At 34.3% G+C, this 14636-nt stretch overlaps 1 protein-coding gene across 1 annotated transcript in view; it reads left to right on the top strand.

Annotated features, from left to right (window-relative positions):
• The window catches only part of LOC135078739 (uncharacterized), a 177522-nt gene that overhangs the window by 100525 nt on the left and 62361 nt on the right, over positions 1-14636 (top strand). The window lies entirely within an intron of this gene.

The following is a 14636-nucleotide window of genomic DNA, read 5'->3' as shown; positions in this document are numbered from 1 at the left end:
ATATGAATACTAGCTTTCCGCCCGCGGCTTCGCCCGCGTGGAATTTTGTCTGTCACAGAAAAACTTTATCGCGCGCGTCCCTGTTTCATTAACCGGAATAAAAACCATCCTATGTCCTTTCCCGGGACTCAAACTATCACTATACCAAATTTCAAAAGCAAGACAGACAGACAGACGGACAGACAGAGTTACTTTCGCATTTATAATATTAGTATAGATTCGAGTAAATTCTTTGTTTTTATTTACAAGATTGTTTAATTATATTAATATTTGGAAAATAATACATACTCGAATTGCAAATGTATTTTTTATTAAAACCCAACGCGTTTTCAGTTCTGCAATTTAAAAAGCTATTTACTTTAAAGAGCCTCAGTGAGTTTCAGTGATTACGAAATCAAAATTGCAGATTGCTGCTGCAAAACGACTAGAATAAATAAATGAATACTTACTAGGGATTAGAGTATGTTTAAAAAAAACTTTATACAAGCCAATGAACCGTGTGAATATTTGTAATATTATACCTATGTAATATTACAAATACCTCTACATTAAACGCTTCGGTAGTTTTCGTAGTAGCGCATAATAAATCTATTTTCACTGTAGAATATTTTTGTTTTTGCTACCGTTTTTAAATTATTTATTGAACACTTCGAATACTATAGGTATGTATAATTGAAGCGTCCAATTACAAATAACACTAACTCTATAAATAACATTAAATGTCTTCGAAAAGTTACGAAAGGCAGGACTCTAGCTATTAAGTATTTTATACATACCTACTATAAAACTAGGTCTAAGTAAACGAATAAGGGAAGTAAATAAATAAATATAAATAAATAAATAGGCGTTTTATCATAATATACTTACCTACTTATGTGACAACCTTACTCTGGAGTACGTTTCCTCCGATACAGAGGAAACTGACAATCCGTGGGAATACTAAGCAGTTCCCATTTGTGTGCCACTTCAGGATTTCGGGAAATCCAGAAATGTATTACCAAATTTTGTTCCGAATGAGGGAATATTAATGTAGAGTATTGTTGAATTTAGGTCACACGTTCTGTATAAGTATGATTTCTGTATAAGCGAATATTTAATTTTAAGAATGAATTTTGTCATTGAAATTCCTACAAATTGGTAAGTAGGTAGGTACGTACTATTGAGTAGGTAAGGGAGAGTCCGCTAATTTGGACCAGTTTTTTTCAATCCCATTTTACATATAGTTTTCTTTTGTTTTTGCTAATGTCCATGGTATATAATAAAAGATACATTATTCAACTTACTATTTCATAAGTATTAATTAACATGATTGTTGTAAATTTAGCACAAATCAACAAAGTACGAGTTCAGAGCTTCGGTCCAATTTAGCCAACCGGTTGGATAATTTGTACCACAGGGTTACTAAATTGGATTTCAATAAATTTCAAGCCTATAAAAAAACTATGGCAAAATATTATACGATACATTCTTAACAAATTAGGAAACGAAAAGGAATAGTAGTTAATAACATAGACAATTGATATCGTTTTACACGTTATCACGATTTTGAGTACAAGTTTTGTAATTCCAATTATCGTAACACACACTTGTACCTAATCTACTTTGCCAGTCTTTTGCTTTCATTTATTGTTAGTCAAACATAACTACGCTATTATAACTTCAAAATATTATTTACTAAAAAAAATTCAAAATCCTTTGGTAAAGTTCCATACAACTTGATGTGGTACAATTTAGCCGACTAGGTGATAGTGCTTTTAAAAAATCGGTAAAAAATATAGCATAGAGATACCGAAAAATGTTTCAAATAATTGTAATCCACACTAATTTACGCTTCTAAATAATATATTAGAAACACCCTGTGATTAAATTTAACAAAATTACAAACTAAACATGTATTGTCAAAAGTTACTTGAAAACAATGAAAATATACTTTTCAAAATAAAACACACGTGTTTGTTGTCACGGCAAAAACCACATGGCCGATATTAATTGATTTTAGTTGTGTATCGCTGAGTGTTGCAATTACAGACATTCAATAAATACTTTACGAAATATGAGGGTGGTACAATTTACCCGGCGGTACAATATACCGAACTCTCCCCTATTTTCCAAACTTAATTAATTGTTATGTTTATGTAAGTGTGTCTCTACAAGTTTCTAAATGTCAAAATGGAAAATTGTAAAAAGCATAGTTCGTCGTCTCGTGATAAAGTTAAACATCTTTCAAAACTAGCGGATTCCACGCGGAAAAATATCTGAATTTCGTTACAAAGATGCTCTTTAGAATAAACACACAGCCAAAGTCACTCAACCGTGAACGAAAGATGTATGTATTTACAGTTCTACGTCAACAACGGCTTCGTTTTCATCAGATAGTACGCTGTTTACCCTACTTTCTAGCGTGCCAGTATGCGGTGACAAGGTTTAAAATTGCGCCAAAGCCATATTATTATGTGTGGCCAGCACGCGTTTGCAAAATATTCCGACCTATTTAAATTCTAGTGACTGGCACTAATGAAATTTAATATTTAATTCCTGCCTTTGAGGCATTGGTCAAGGGAGCAACGCTGCAGCTGCATTTTGAACCTTATTAATAGCCCAGAGGTGGTATTTCAGAACTTTCAGTAGTTTTACGAGAAAAATTGCATTTCACAGCCGATGAAAAGTTTTGACGGAAACTTTGTGGGTAAATTGTGGACGCCGCCCACTTGCATACGAGTGGCCTTCTCCGTAATCCCAGTGATTAATAAACAGTATTTAAGTTTTGTAGAAAAAATATTTTTTGTTTATTTTGATATTTCCTGAAAACTGACTTACAATAAAAGGAATAAAGATTTTCTATACGAGCTTTTTATTCTTAAACAACGTGGTTTAAGTATACTTTCAGACTTCATTCTGAAAAGTTTGAAGTAAGCAAAAGTTCACAATTTAATTTGCAACTAAACTACAGATATTGATAAAAATGTTGCGGCCAAATTTTTGTATAGAAACAGTTTAATTACTAATTTCATTCCATTTAGTTCTGTATTCGAAAGCAAAACAGACTATACATTTTTATTCCAAAATCGCCTCTATAACATCTACACCTACATAACATCGCACCATGTTTGACTGGACGTGCCGTTGTATGTACAATAAGTTAGCCAACGATAACTTTTAATAGACTGGCTAACCGGCACTGCAGTCTAGTGCAGGCTGCAGGTGACGCCATTGTTTTGTTGTGTCGCCTGCAGTAATTGCTTACAGCTTACGCGTGCACGTGCGAGCTCTCTTATTTACAGGTTTTAACCTTTTCGTCTCGGTCACGTGACCCCTTCAATTGTTTTTCCCTTTCGAGCCAAGTAAACGTGAGAAAGTTCCATATTTTTGTAACGATTCTTGAGTTAGTCTACATTCTTTTGTTTTTTCTTTTTTATCGTCGTTTGTCAAGTGTGTGTAGGTAGGTAGCATTTGTTTAATTTTCAATTATTTTCGTTTTAAAATTTAATGTAGAGATTGTTAGCGTTTTCCCTCTATTTTAAATTCCCTTTTGTATACTTTCCTTGAGAAATTATAAATATTCCCTTTTACATGTAAAAGTCCAATTTTCTTTCAGTAATCAAAACTGGTCACATCGTTTCTTGTTTAAATTAAAGTCTTGTAAACGCAAATCCTTATCTTGTAAGTTTGTACGATGGCCACTTCGAAACTACACCGTCACGAGTCGAGACTCTACCAACAGATTAGAGTGTATTGATTTGATCTCAGGTTCTGTAGGCCTCTCTACCTCTTGTGTCTCAATGGAAACCTCTAAAATGATTCGTTCTATTTTCAAATTTAAAAAGTACAAGATGGCGTTTTCTTGGCTCTGGCTATATTTTTTTTTCATACGTAAGGAGGCAAAGATCATAAATTATACAGCCTACCGCATAAATTGGAGTTTGAGTCAATGCTAATTTGGCAAGAAAATTTGAAAATGCCGCGAGGAAAAAGCCTAGAATATCAGATAGTAAGAAATATGATAGAGGCGTTTTAATATTTCTTATTCGGAGCAAACAATATTTATTATTTCTTATAATAAAGGCAGAAATTTTCTTAGTGCCTAAATTGGTAACCTTTTAGCTAAGCAAAGTTTAAAGATACGTAAATACGCAAAATACCAAATAGGTATCTGGATAATTTATTCAGAATCTTAACGACTACCTACCTGTTTGAATATTTCAACTTAAGATTACTCCTTGTTTCAGTTCATTGAACCATACATTGATAATGTCTGAGCAAAGTTCCTGGAAACGGAAATTTTAATGACTACCGATTCAGATTAGTTTGAGAGCTTTCTATTTTCGGCTAAAAATATTTCAATATTAAATGAATCTGAATCATAGGTACCTACATTTATTTATTGTCAGTTAAAAAAAAATTAAGACACCACTCACTACACAAAATGCTACATGATGTTCATAAAATTATGCACTAGCATTTCAATACTCTTCGAAATCGAATTCATGTAAACTATTTTCATCACAGTCTGATAGAAACTTAATTTTATTATCAATAGACCTTTGCAGACGGCTGCATCGAACATGGCGGACGATCAATGGTTGCCATGGCAACGCGTCTGCCAGCTGGTTGCCAGTTTACCTACACCACGTTGGGACAAAAATACGAAAGAGATACACTTATGGCATCCCTGTGTGGATAGAGAAGGACGGGAGATATTGCGAAAACTCGTTGATAGGTGTGAAAAGGATGCAATAAGGATAATTTAATCGTCGACGCAAGTTTCAGACGTGAGACGCCTGATCATTATTTTCAGGAAAGTTAGGTACCTACTTGAAATTGATATTGTGGGGAACTGTTTATGTATTAAGGTCTGAGTTCAGTCGAAAACTAATAAGATCTAAAGTAAGTTAGTATCAAAGTTATTCACTTTCGTTTAGGATGCTAAACATAATCTCAAACTAAATTAACTCAAATACTTTGGTTTAGTATTCATTTGTTTTAACACAATTAAATAAAAAAGAAAAAAAATGGTGTAAGTTGTGAATGTAAGTAAATGTTAAGTTAGCTACACCTTACTTATAAACTACGTTGGGTGGGGATATGATTTATTTATTTATCGAGGCATACCAACAACATTACATACAATGATAGGAAAGACTGTCATTAAAGAATCATTATTATCTTGAATTTAAAGTAACTTTACCCAAAAATAAAGTACCTACCTACATTCAAGGAAGTGATGTATGTACTTATTTACCGCGTCAGTTCAAGTAGCAACCTTTACCTGTCACTCAGAGTTAAAAACAAAAACACTGTAATGCAAATAATTTTCTTTTGGCAATGATTTACGAGTAAGTACTGTTAGGTATATACATAATTATAATATACTTTAGTTAGACTGTCTAATAATATTATTAATGTTTTCTAAGTAATAACTTTCAGAGTCCATTTAATTGTCTCATTACGATAATTTTACACTGCACTTCCGGTTTGTGATCTCATGTTGTGATTTGTAGTGTTGTATAAATTAAAATCAAAACAGTAAAATGTTAATATCAATTTTATTTAAAATAATGATTAATTACAATATTTTTAGAACATTGTTATAATAATAAATAATTTATATCAAAATGCGCCGGGGTTTCCGCTTCCGATCACACCGTAGCGAAAACCACGTTAGCATTTTGTGAATAATGGCGGGCAGTCGTTGGTGAACTATCGTGTCGAACGGATTACTCTGCTGAAATGTAATTGTGTAATACTGATGAGTAATACTGTTGTACAAGTTATACAATAAATACTGTCAAAAGCATCAACCGGCGTTTGAACTTAAAAGGACGACAAAAGTTCAGAAGCGGGATACGATAAGGATAAACAAAACTTCCTTACACGCCTGCAAAACGTAAGTAAAGCGATTCTTTTTACCAAAAAAATATTTATAAATCTAATTGGAAGGCTTTTCTAACATGATAAATTATATTATTCAAGAAAACCCTTGCTGACGAACTTGAATTCTGCGGAATTGATTTGGAAAATGATATTAACGAGACCGATTTAATGTTATTATTGGAACAATAACGCGTAATAACTAGCTGATTTATTATTACTGTGTATTTTTTCTTTTCTTCTCTTTTTTTTCTTTAATACCATCACTTTATTTTTACATGAAACCTAATTCTATATTTTTTTTTACCTAGTTGATATTTTAATGCATAATATTTAAGTGTTCAGAATAGCGTAGAAGGAAGAATCAATGATAAAATTATTTTCGTAAATCGAATATTATTGCTTATTAATTTACATTATTTACATTATTATTGCTTTCTGCAAATTATAAACTATAATTTATAATACCACTAGCTTTTGCCCGCGGCTTCGCCCGCGTGGGGTTTATTTTGCCGCGGATTCGATCGTCGTAAATTATTATAGCCTGTTACGTTGTTCTGGGTTGTGAACAGTGGTGCTGTGAGGTTTCGTCGAAATCCGTTTAGTGGTTGTTTCTTGGAAGAGTAACTATTATTATGACTAGGATTGTAACCTACTGGTGTTATTTTTTTTAATGCGAAACCGAAGCGAGGCTATCTTAAATATTATGCTTAAATATGAAGTCTTTATTTATTTGTCCTGTTATAAGATTGAATTGAATATTCAAATGGAGAGGTTTCGTGATGTTAAAAGCATTGGATTTCGCTGAATGGGATTGGAATACGGACCAGGACTGGGGGGCCGGTGAAGTTATTTTTGAAATCCATCAAGAAATGGCTGAGGGATTGATTATTTAAATTGCATCCATATTATTTTCGCGTGGAACATGGACATGGGCGATGTTGCGACGTCGGGCCGCCTGTTCAGGTTTCAGTCACAATGCTCGCCTCCCCTGACGCATTGTCGAGAGTGACAATGTGGTGTTAAAGTCTTCTTTTTTTTTGATGTGGTCAGGTCTTGGATAATGTCAAGGAAGGTTGCACGGTTTTGCTAGGAGGGAGTCTTGCGTGACCCTGGCTGAGAAATTGAGAACTGCTAGATTTTAAAAAGATTGGATCTGTTAACGGCGCTGGACCGGGGGTGATTTGCTGTTTGTGCTCCGAATGACTGTCATGACTGTCGTGACTGCACCGATCGGGATGGCGCGAATCTTTGTTATGCGCAGCTTTGGGGCCCTGTAACTTTTGTATTTGTGGATATATTCTCATGATTCTTTCACAATTATTCTTATTGGTTTTACTTATATGTTCGGGATTTGTTGGGAGAGGTAAATTGGAAACTTACCCATTAATTACAACAATTGATAGCGCAATGAATAAACTAGTACTTACTACGATAATATGTTGGTACCTATTTGTTTTGCTTCGATTTTTTTATATATGAACATAGGCTTAAAGTTTATGGAAAAGGGTTTAATAATCAGGCTAAGCTTTTTATTTTTCCAAGTTCCAGAGAGATGGATGAAATGAATGAAAATGGATTGCCCGATGTTAAGGGCCGGATTATAATACCCGATGTTAAGGGTGAGAAGGGGACGATGCTCGATGTTAAGGGCTAGTCTCCAGAGAGATGGATGAAATTGATACCCGATGTTAAGGGTGAGAAGGGGACGATGCTCGATGTTAAGGGCTAGTCTCCAGAGAGATGGATGAAATTGATACCCGATGTTAAGGGTCAATATTCGGTGTTGCCCGATGTTAAGGGCCAGATTATAATACCCGATGTTAAGGGTGAGAAGGGGACGATGCTCGATGTTAAGGGCTAGTCTCCTAAATGATGAATAAGGGTTAAGGGAAGAAAGAAGGAGAAGAGGAGGATTATTTTTCCGAAGAATCGAACGACGATGGAAATTATACAAGAAAAAGACCAATTAGGAGGGACAGGCGATCAAGTGAACGGTGCAGTAGGTGTAGGCGCAGACATCGCAATGCGTCGTCGGCATCATCCTCAACGGGTGAGTGTTTTACATTCCAATCCATCCAAAGCCCAAACGTTCTAGAACCTCGCATAGCGATAATGCCTTTTGCATAAACTACTGTCATTTATGAAAGACGTTAAAAAAAAACTCGGAAAAACCTAAATTAGGGTGATTGCTATAGTAATTGGCCTGTACATAGTTATTGGCCACCTTGGCTAAAATAATAATAAACAAGCATATGTACGTTATTAAGAGTGGAAAAGAGACACAAATACTTTCTCTGAGCAATACGCTGTCCAATGTAGTATGTCAGAGTAAGAACAGATGGCACTCTAAACAGCAGAAGCTTTCTTTCGACAACGAGTCGTCCGAGTAGCCGCATGCTTGTCAAAATTTTAAGGTAAATATAATTATGAATATTGTTCGTAATTTAATTGTTTTTGTTTGTTATAGTAATTTTACTGTTTTTTTGTAAAGAGATAAATGGTAGCTTATGTAGATAGATTAAGTTACTTTGTTTTGGAATAAAATAACTTTAAAATTATACCGGCCAATAATTATACCACGTTTCAATTTATTTCAGTTATTGGCCATGGGTGGCCAATAATTAAATTTTACTTTTATTGTATTTTTATTCAAGATTAAGTTAATTTAACCCTTAAATATTTGCTATTAAAATACTAACGTCCTAACCTATTAGGATCAGTAATTAGCCGGGGGGGCAATTACTGACACTTATGCACGGCCAATAACTATTTTTATTGATTTACTTTACCTAGATTGTTACAAGATGCCGTAGGTAACACAGTACCTATACTAAGGTTGGTATAAGTAGTTGGAACAGAAACACTCATCATCATCATCAACAGCCCTTTACAGTCCACTGCTGGACTATGAGCCTCCTCCACTATAGTGGAGGGTTTTGCCATAATCTCCACGCTAGGCAGGCGGGTTGGAGATCGCAGTTTAAAAGATTGATGTTTTTCAGAGAGCGCTGCTGCCCATTCTCTGTTTGATGTGTAGTCCCTAAGTCGCCTCTTACGACACCCGCGGGAAGAGTAGGGGTTGGTGACAAGTGTATTCTACTCTGCCGTCACCACACGGCTTACAGAAACACTTAATCAGTTAAAAAAATAAAACAAATAATACCTGAAATGCAAAACATTTTTTTTTTATTCTCTATCGTTTGTGGGACTATTTATTATAAGCAAAATGGATTGGAAGCGGAAGTTACAGATGAACCTGAACCTGTATATCAGAGGATTCTGGAAGAAAAAGCTTAAGAAAAAGAAATCCTCGAGAAAGAAAAAAGGGAACGGAAAATTGAAAGAGAACAAAAAAGAGAGGACAGAAAACGGAAAGCTGAAGAAAAGAAAACTGCTAAAAGTAAGAATAATGTATCTGTATCCAATCAAATCTGTAATATTTGCAAAAAGCTTATAAAAAATAGACTTTTAGTATGCTCTGAATGTCACCGTGTCTTTCATAAATCTTGTGCAACAGCATATTCCTGAAGAAGAAGGAGACAGTTATCTTTGTCACAATTGTTACAATGTTACTGAATGTACTGACGATGATGAGATAGATGAAGAAATCGATAAGAGTGATACTGATGACGAATTCTTAGCTAATCTTAAGGAAAGACAAAATGAGTTAGGATTACAAAGCGTGAAGTTTCAGTGATTTTTATGGGTTTTTTTCGGTGGCTAATAACTGTACTTCTAGGAGCCAATTACTGTGTTTTTGGGGCCAATAGCTAAATTTAATGTGATCTCTGATATTTTTAAAATTATTATTGTAATTCTTATCGTATAACACCAAATAGGTACTAGCTTAAATAGCAGCAATATTGTTTTCTCATAATAAAATATAAAAAGTAAACAAAAGTCGAGTTTTTGTTACATTTTACACAAGTTAACTTACACAACGCTCTTAAAGGGCCAATAACTGTAGCAATCACCTATCATATAAAGACAACGTAATTCCTGACTTTGATCCCATAACTAAGCAACAAACCATTTTTACCTTACCTAAATAAAGTCGAAGAGTGCGCGGAGATATACGATGGGAGCGAAAAGAGATTATTCATTACTCTCTCCCAAAAATTATGTGGTGTTGCTGAGTCTTGGTATCAAGGTCATCCGACTCTTTTATACATTTGATCCGAATGGAAGAAAAACCTTATAGAATGCTTTCCGTGCCGTGAATATTTGCTGAACTTCTTTCTGAGATGTTAAATAAATGGATCCGGTACTGTGAGTCTTTAGAACACTACTATTACGTAAAAATAAATCTTCTAAACCGTTGTAAAATAACGGAGCAGCAAGTGGCGGACTGTTTGTTGCATGGAGTAGATGATCGGGCTGTCAAAATTGGCGCACAAGAGGCGCAGTTGCTGAAGCCGAACAAGTGTTAAAGTACATTAGATCGGTCAAAATAGGAAATACTGAAAACAGCATATAATAATAACGACACGTTTCGAAAAACCAGATTCGACAGAAATAACGCTAGCAATACAAGGCCAAACAATTCGGGATTTGCAGGAAACAATGATAATATTAGATGTTTCAATTATTGTAATCAGGTAGGACATCGAAGTTTTAGTGCGATAAACATCTTTTTAAGTGTACAAATTGCGACAGACTGGGGCACCAGGCGGCAAACCGTTACCGAAATAAAATCACTGAAACTACTAACGACAAAAATGAAAAAGACGTTTCTGAAGTGTGCATAGATTGCCATCTAGATTAGATTGTTTTACTAAGCAAGCAATAAATATAATATGAATGTAAAAGTTAACGATTTAATATTGCAAAGTCACTTGGATTTGGATAGTCAATGCGATGCTAAAATTGCTATACACCAATCTTATGACTGACGAAGTTATATTTATATGAATTGTTAAGAGGTATTGGCTTTAATCTTATTCAACCATTAGGTCTCTTAGCTGCAATGGTCGAAGTACAAAATATTAAAGAAGTCGTAGAGATTTATGTAGTTGAAGACTATGTGTTGAAATACCCAGTGTTATTGGGTGACTCTTTCACAGAAAGACCAGAAACATAGTCATAACTAAAACACCTGACAAAATCATATTAAAAAAAAATCCGAAACATTGAAAACGTTCACCTTGTTTCTCGGGATTTTGCTACCATACTTATAAACACGTTATAACGAGCCATTCCCGTTAATTGCGAATCGTTGGTTAATAAAAAAAAAAAATGTTATGTTGATCGGTCAATTCGAGGACCTGATGATAAACAATGTTTTTGTTGCCCGAAGAATACAGTGTTGTTAATAATCAATGTGCTTTTCTCAAACATAATCTTTCTAACTCTGATATCGTAATAGAAAATGGGATGTTATTGACCAGAGCTCAAAATTGCATGTGATATCCAAATAAGAAATCATTTTTAGCAAATCAGAATCAGATAATACCATACATGGTAATCCTAACTTGACGAATAAGCAGCGTATGACACTTCAGACAACTTTAGTGGAATATGGAGACAGCTTTTCGAGTAGCGTCCAGGACTTAGGTTACACTAATGTTAAAAAAAAAAAAAAAGAACTCGAAGACTCAAGACCAGTCCTTTATTGGCCAGTATGTCCCATTCTGAAAGGTCACTAGTTCGGAATAGGGTTCAAGAAATGGTAGATAGCGGTATCTCAATCGTTCTAGTAAAAAAAAAAAAAAAGAGAGTATCGAGTATCAGTTGGACTTAAATGCGGGTAATACTCTTTTCATATCTTTGGACCTCGTCGGGTTACTACCTCAAGTATGCTCTAGTCTAGATGAACGACATACTTATACCATGTAAAAGCTTTGATGAAGGGTTGACGCGACTTCGAGAGTTTCTTGATTTATCAAGAAATGGCGGACTTACGTTAAAATTGAACAAATGCAACTTTTTCTTCGTAAAGATTGACTTTCTTGGTTTAGAAGTTAACGCAAATGGAATACGTCCGGGGTTCCAAAAAGAGTGAATCAGTCTCCAATTTTCCTAAGACCATCGAATCAAGACGAACTGCTTCAATTCTTAGATCTTTCGGGGTTATTAACTTGTTGAAGAAGGATATAGGATGGGTGTGGGGGGAATCTCAGGAACAATAATTTCAAATCATAAAAGATCTTCTATCAGAACGATCATTACTTGCCTTGTATGATCCTAAGCTTGTGACTCAGCTCCATACAGATGCCGGAAATGGCTTCGCTGGTATCCTCCTTCAGCGTAATAGCAACGGTATTTTACAACCTATATCCTACTTCAGCCGAAAAACGACCTCGGAAGAGCAAAAATACCACTCATTTTAATTTGAAACACTCGCGGTTGTTGCATCGTTACAAAAATTCCGTGTATATCATAAATCATAGATCCCAGGGTCATAGAGGATACTATTAACGTCATATCTCCAGATGAACTGAAATCGGTCAGAGAGGAAGTAAATAAACGCGTTGAAACACCTTACACAAAGCACATAGGAAACCCAGTAGGAAATATGAAATAGGCGATCTCGTTCGAATAGAAAGGCAAGTACCGCATGATGGACAGTCGTAGAAGTTGGTTGTCAAATACTAAGGGCCTTATCGCATTACTAAAGTTCTTGGGCATGATGGATTCGTGGTTATGAGGGCGTAGCGACCTTTGACAAAATTCAACCTAGGATGAGTTTTGATCGAAATTTTGACAGTCGTACAAGTGATGAGGATGATGACGATGATGACAATAATAGTATAGATAATGATAGCAATTGTAGAATATGTATAATGAAATGATAAAAGTTAAATATCTGATACCACACGCATAGCTAATAATTTGCTAACTAATGAAATAAATTATTCAAATGATACGATTATTAATACAGAAAAAGATAATAAGTATTTATACATTGTACACTTTTATATGTAAAGAGGCAGATATATTTTTTTTAAGTACGCATGAAATTGTAAACCTCATTAATATGAATGTATCACAGTATAGTATAGTTATATTATAGTTATCTATAGTTATAATATTATACAAAACTTTATGGAATGGATGGATAGTAAAATAAGGAATATAATGTTTCACATAGATTTCAATTGTGTAAAATCGAATTATGATTACTTCATGTGTTCATCGTTCTAGTGTATTTTTTTTAATTGTTTATTTCTTCTTGAGTAACGCGATGGGACTCGCGCATTACAGGATGGCCGAGTTGTTAGGTATATACATAATTATAATATACTTTAGTTAGACTGTCTAATAATATTATTAATGTTTTCTAAGTAATAACTTTCAGAGTCCATTTAATTGTCTCATTACGATAATTTTACACTGCACTTCCGGTTTGTGATCTCATGTTGTGATTTGTAGTGTTGTATAAATTAAAATCAAAACAGTAAAATGTTAATATCAATTTTATTTAAAATAATGATTAATTACAATATTTTTAGAACATTGTTATAATAATAAATAATTTATATCAAAATGCGCCGGGGTTTCCGCTTCCGATCACACCGTAGCGAAAACCACGTTAGCATTTTGTGAATAATGGCGGGCAGTCGTTGGTGAACTATCGTGTCGAACGGATTACTCTGCTGAAATGTAATTGTGTAATACTGATGAGTAATACTGTTGTACAAGTTATACAATAAATACTGTCAAAAGCATCAACCGGCGTTTGAACTTAAAAGGACGACAAAAGTACTTTAGCATTCAGCTACCGAATTATAATATCCATGTTTGTTACAACGGCTCTGAATGACGTCCACTGAAGGTTTTGAACATATTAATATGGATTTAATTTCAACTTAGTCTACTAGAACAAGCTACAATTTAAATTTCTAATATCTACAGTCGACTGCACTTCAGGTTCTAAATTTTTGCTGCAATATCGCTCCTTTTCCAACTACATAAGGTGTATCTGTGCTTAGCTTAATGTGCCATCGTCTGTATTTACACGTTACCGCGTTCAGTCGCGTGTTAATTACTTCAACTTGTAAATGATTTTATTTATTTTTTGAGTTCAACGAGTGAGGTCAAGGCAAAGCAAGGGCATGCTATAAAACTAAGTATTTCCCATGTCAAACCACAGTCATACCTACCTAAGAAAATAGGAAGCATTCACCCACTCGTATGAAGCACAATTTCGTACTGAAAAACAACGGGGGTTATTTTTCAGTTACGCATTCTTTATTTTTGTATTACTCGTCTTTAATCGAAGCGTAATCATTCACTCGTACTTTTCGTTTATTTACGTTGTATTTTACTCTTATCGCAAAATTTGATCATTAAACGTAAAACATTGGTTTTATTTAGTATACATTACAATGAGCAAGTACCCAAAATAAAAAAATGTGTCACCTAGTTTTGCATCAAAACAAAGTTTTCAGAAAACTGAATTCAAAGCAACTCCCGGAACTTTTAGTAGGTTCTTAGCATGAATACATACCTACACCCTTAGATTAATAAAACCTAGATGGATAGTCTTCATACAAACGCTTCGTCAAGAGTGAGGCAAAAATCTTATGTCATTAGTGTCAATTTTGTTGGGGAGTGTAGACAGTGAAGGCGATTTTCCCGAAAGTAGGGAAATTTTTAATAAGTTTTTAATTATTTTATAATTAACAAAAACAAAACGCATCATGTACTTACTTATTTATTGAATTCAAAGAACCTACTTAATTACAATAAGATAAATCGACTTAAAAGTCTCGATTTCATAAAAAAGGAAGTGTATTTGTAGGGCGAACAATTGGGAAATAAAT

The sequence above is a fragment of the Ostrinia nubilalis genome, chromosome 2 (assembly GCF_963855985.1).
Source record: "Ostrinia nubilalis chromosome 2, ilOstNubi1.1, whole genome shotgun sequence".
Classification (NCBI taxonomy): domain Eukaryota; kingdom Metazoa; phylum Arthropoda; class Insecta; order Lepidoptera; family Crambidae; genus Ostrinia; species Ostrinia nubilalis.
The sequence above is the reverse complement of the archived record's forward strand: the minus strand, read 5'-3'. Positions and strand labels throughout refer to the sequence as shown.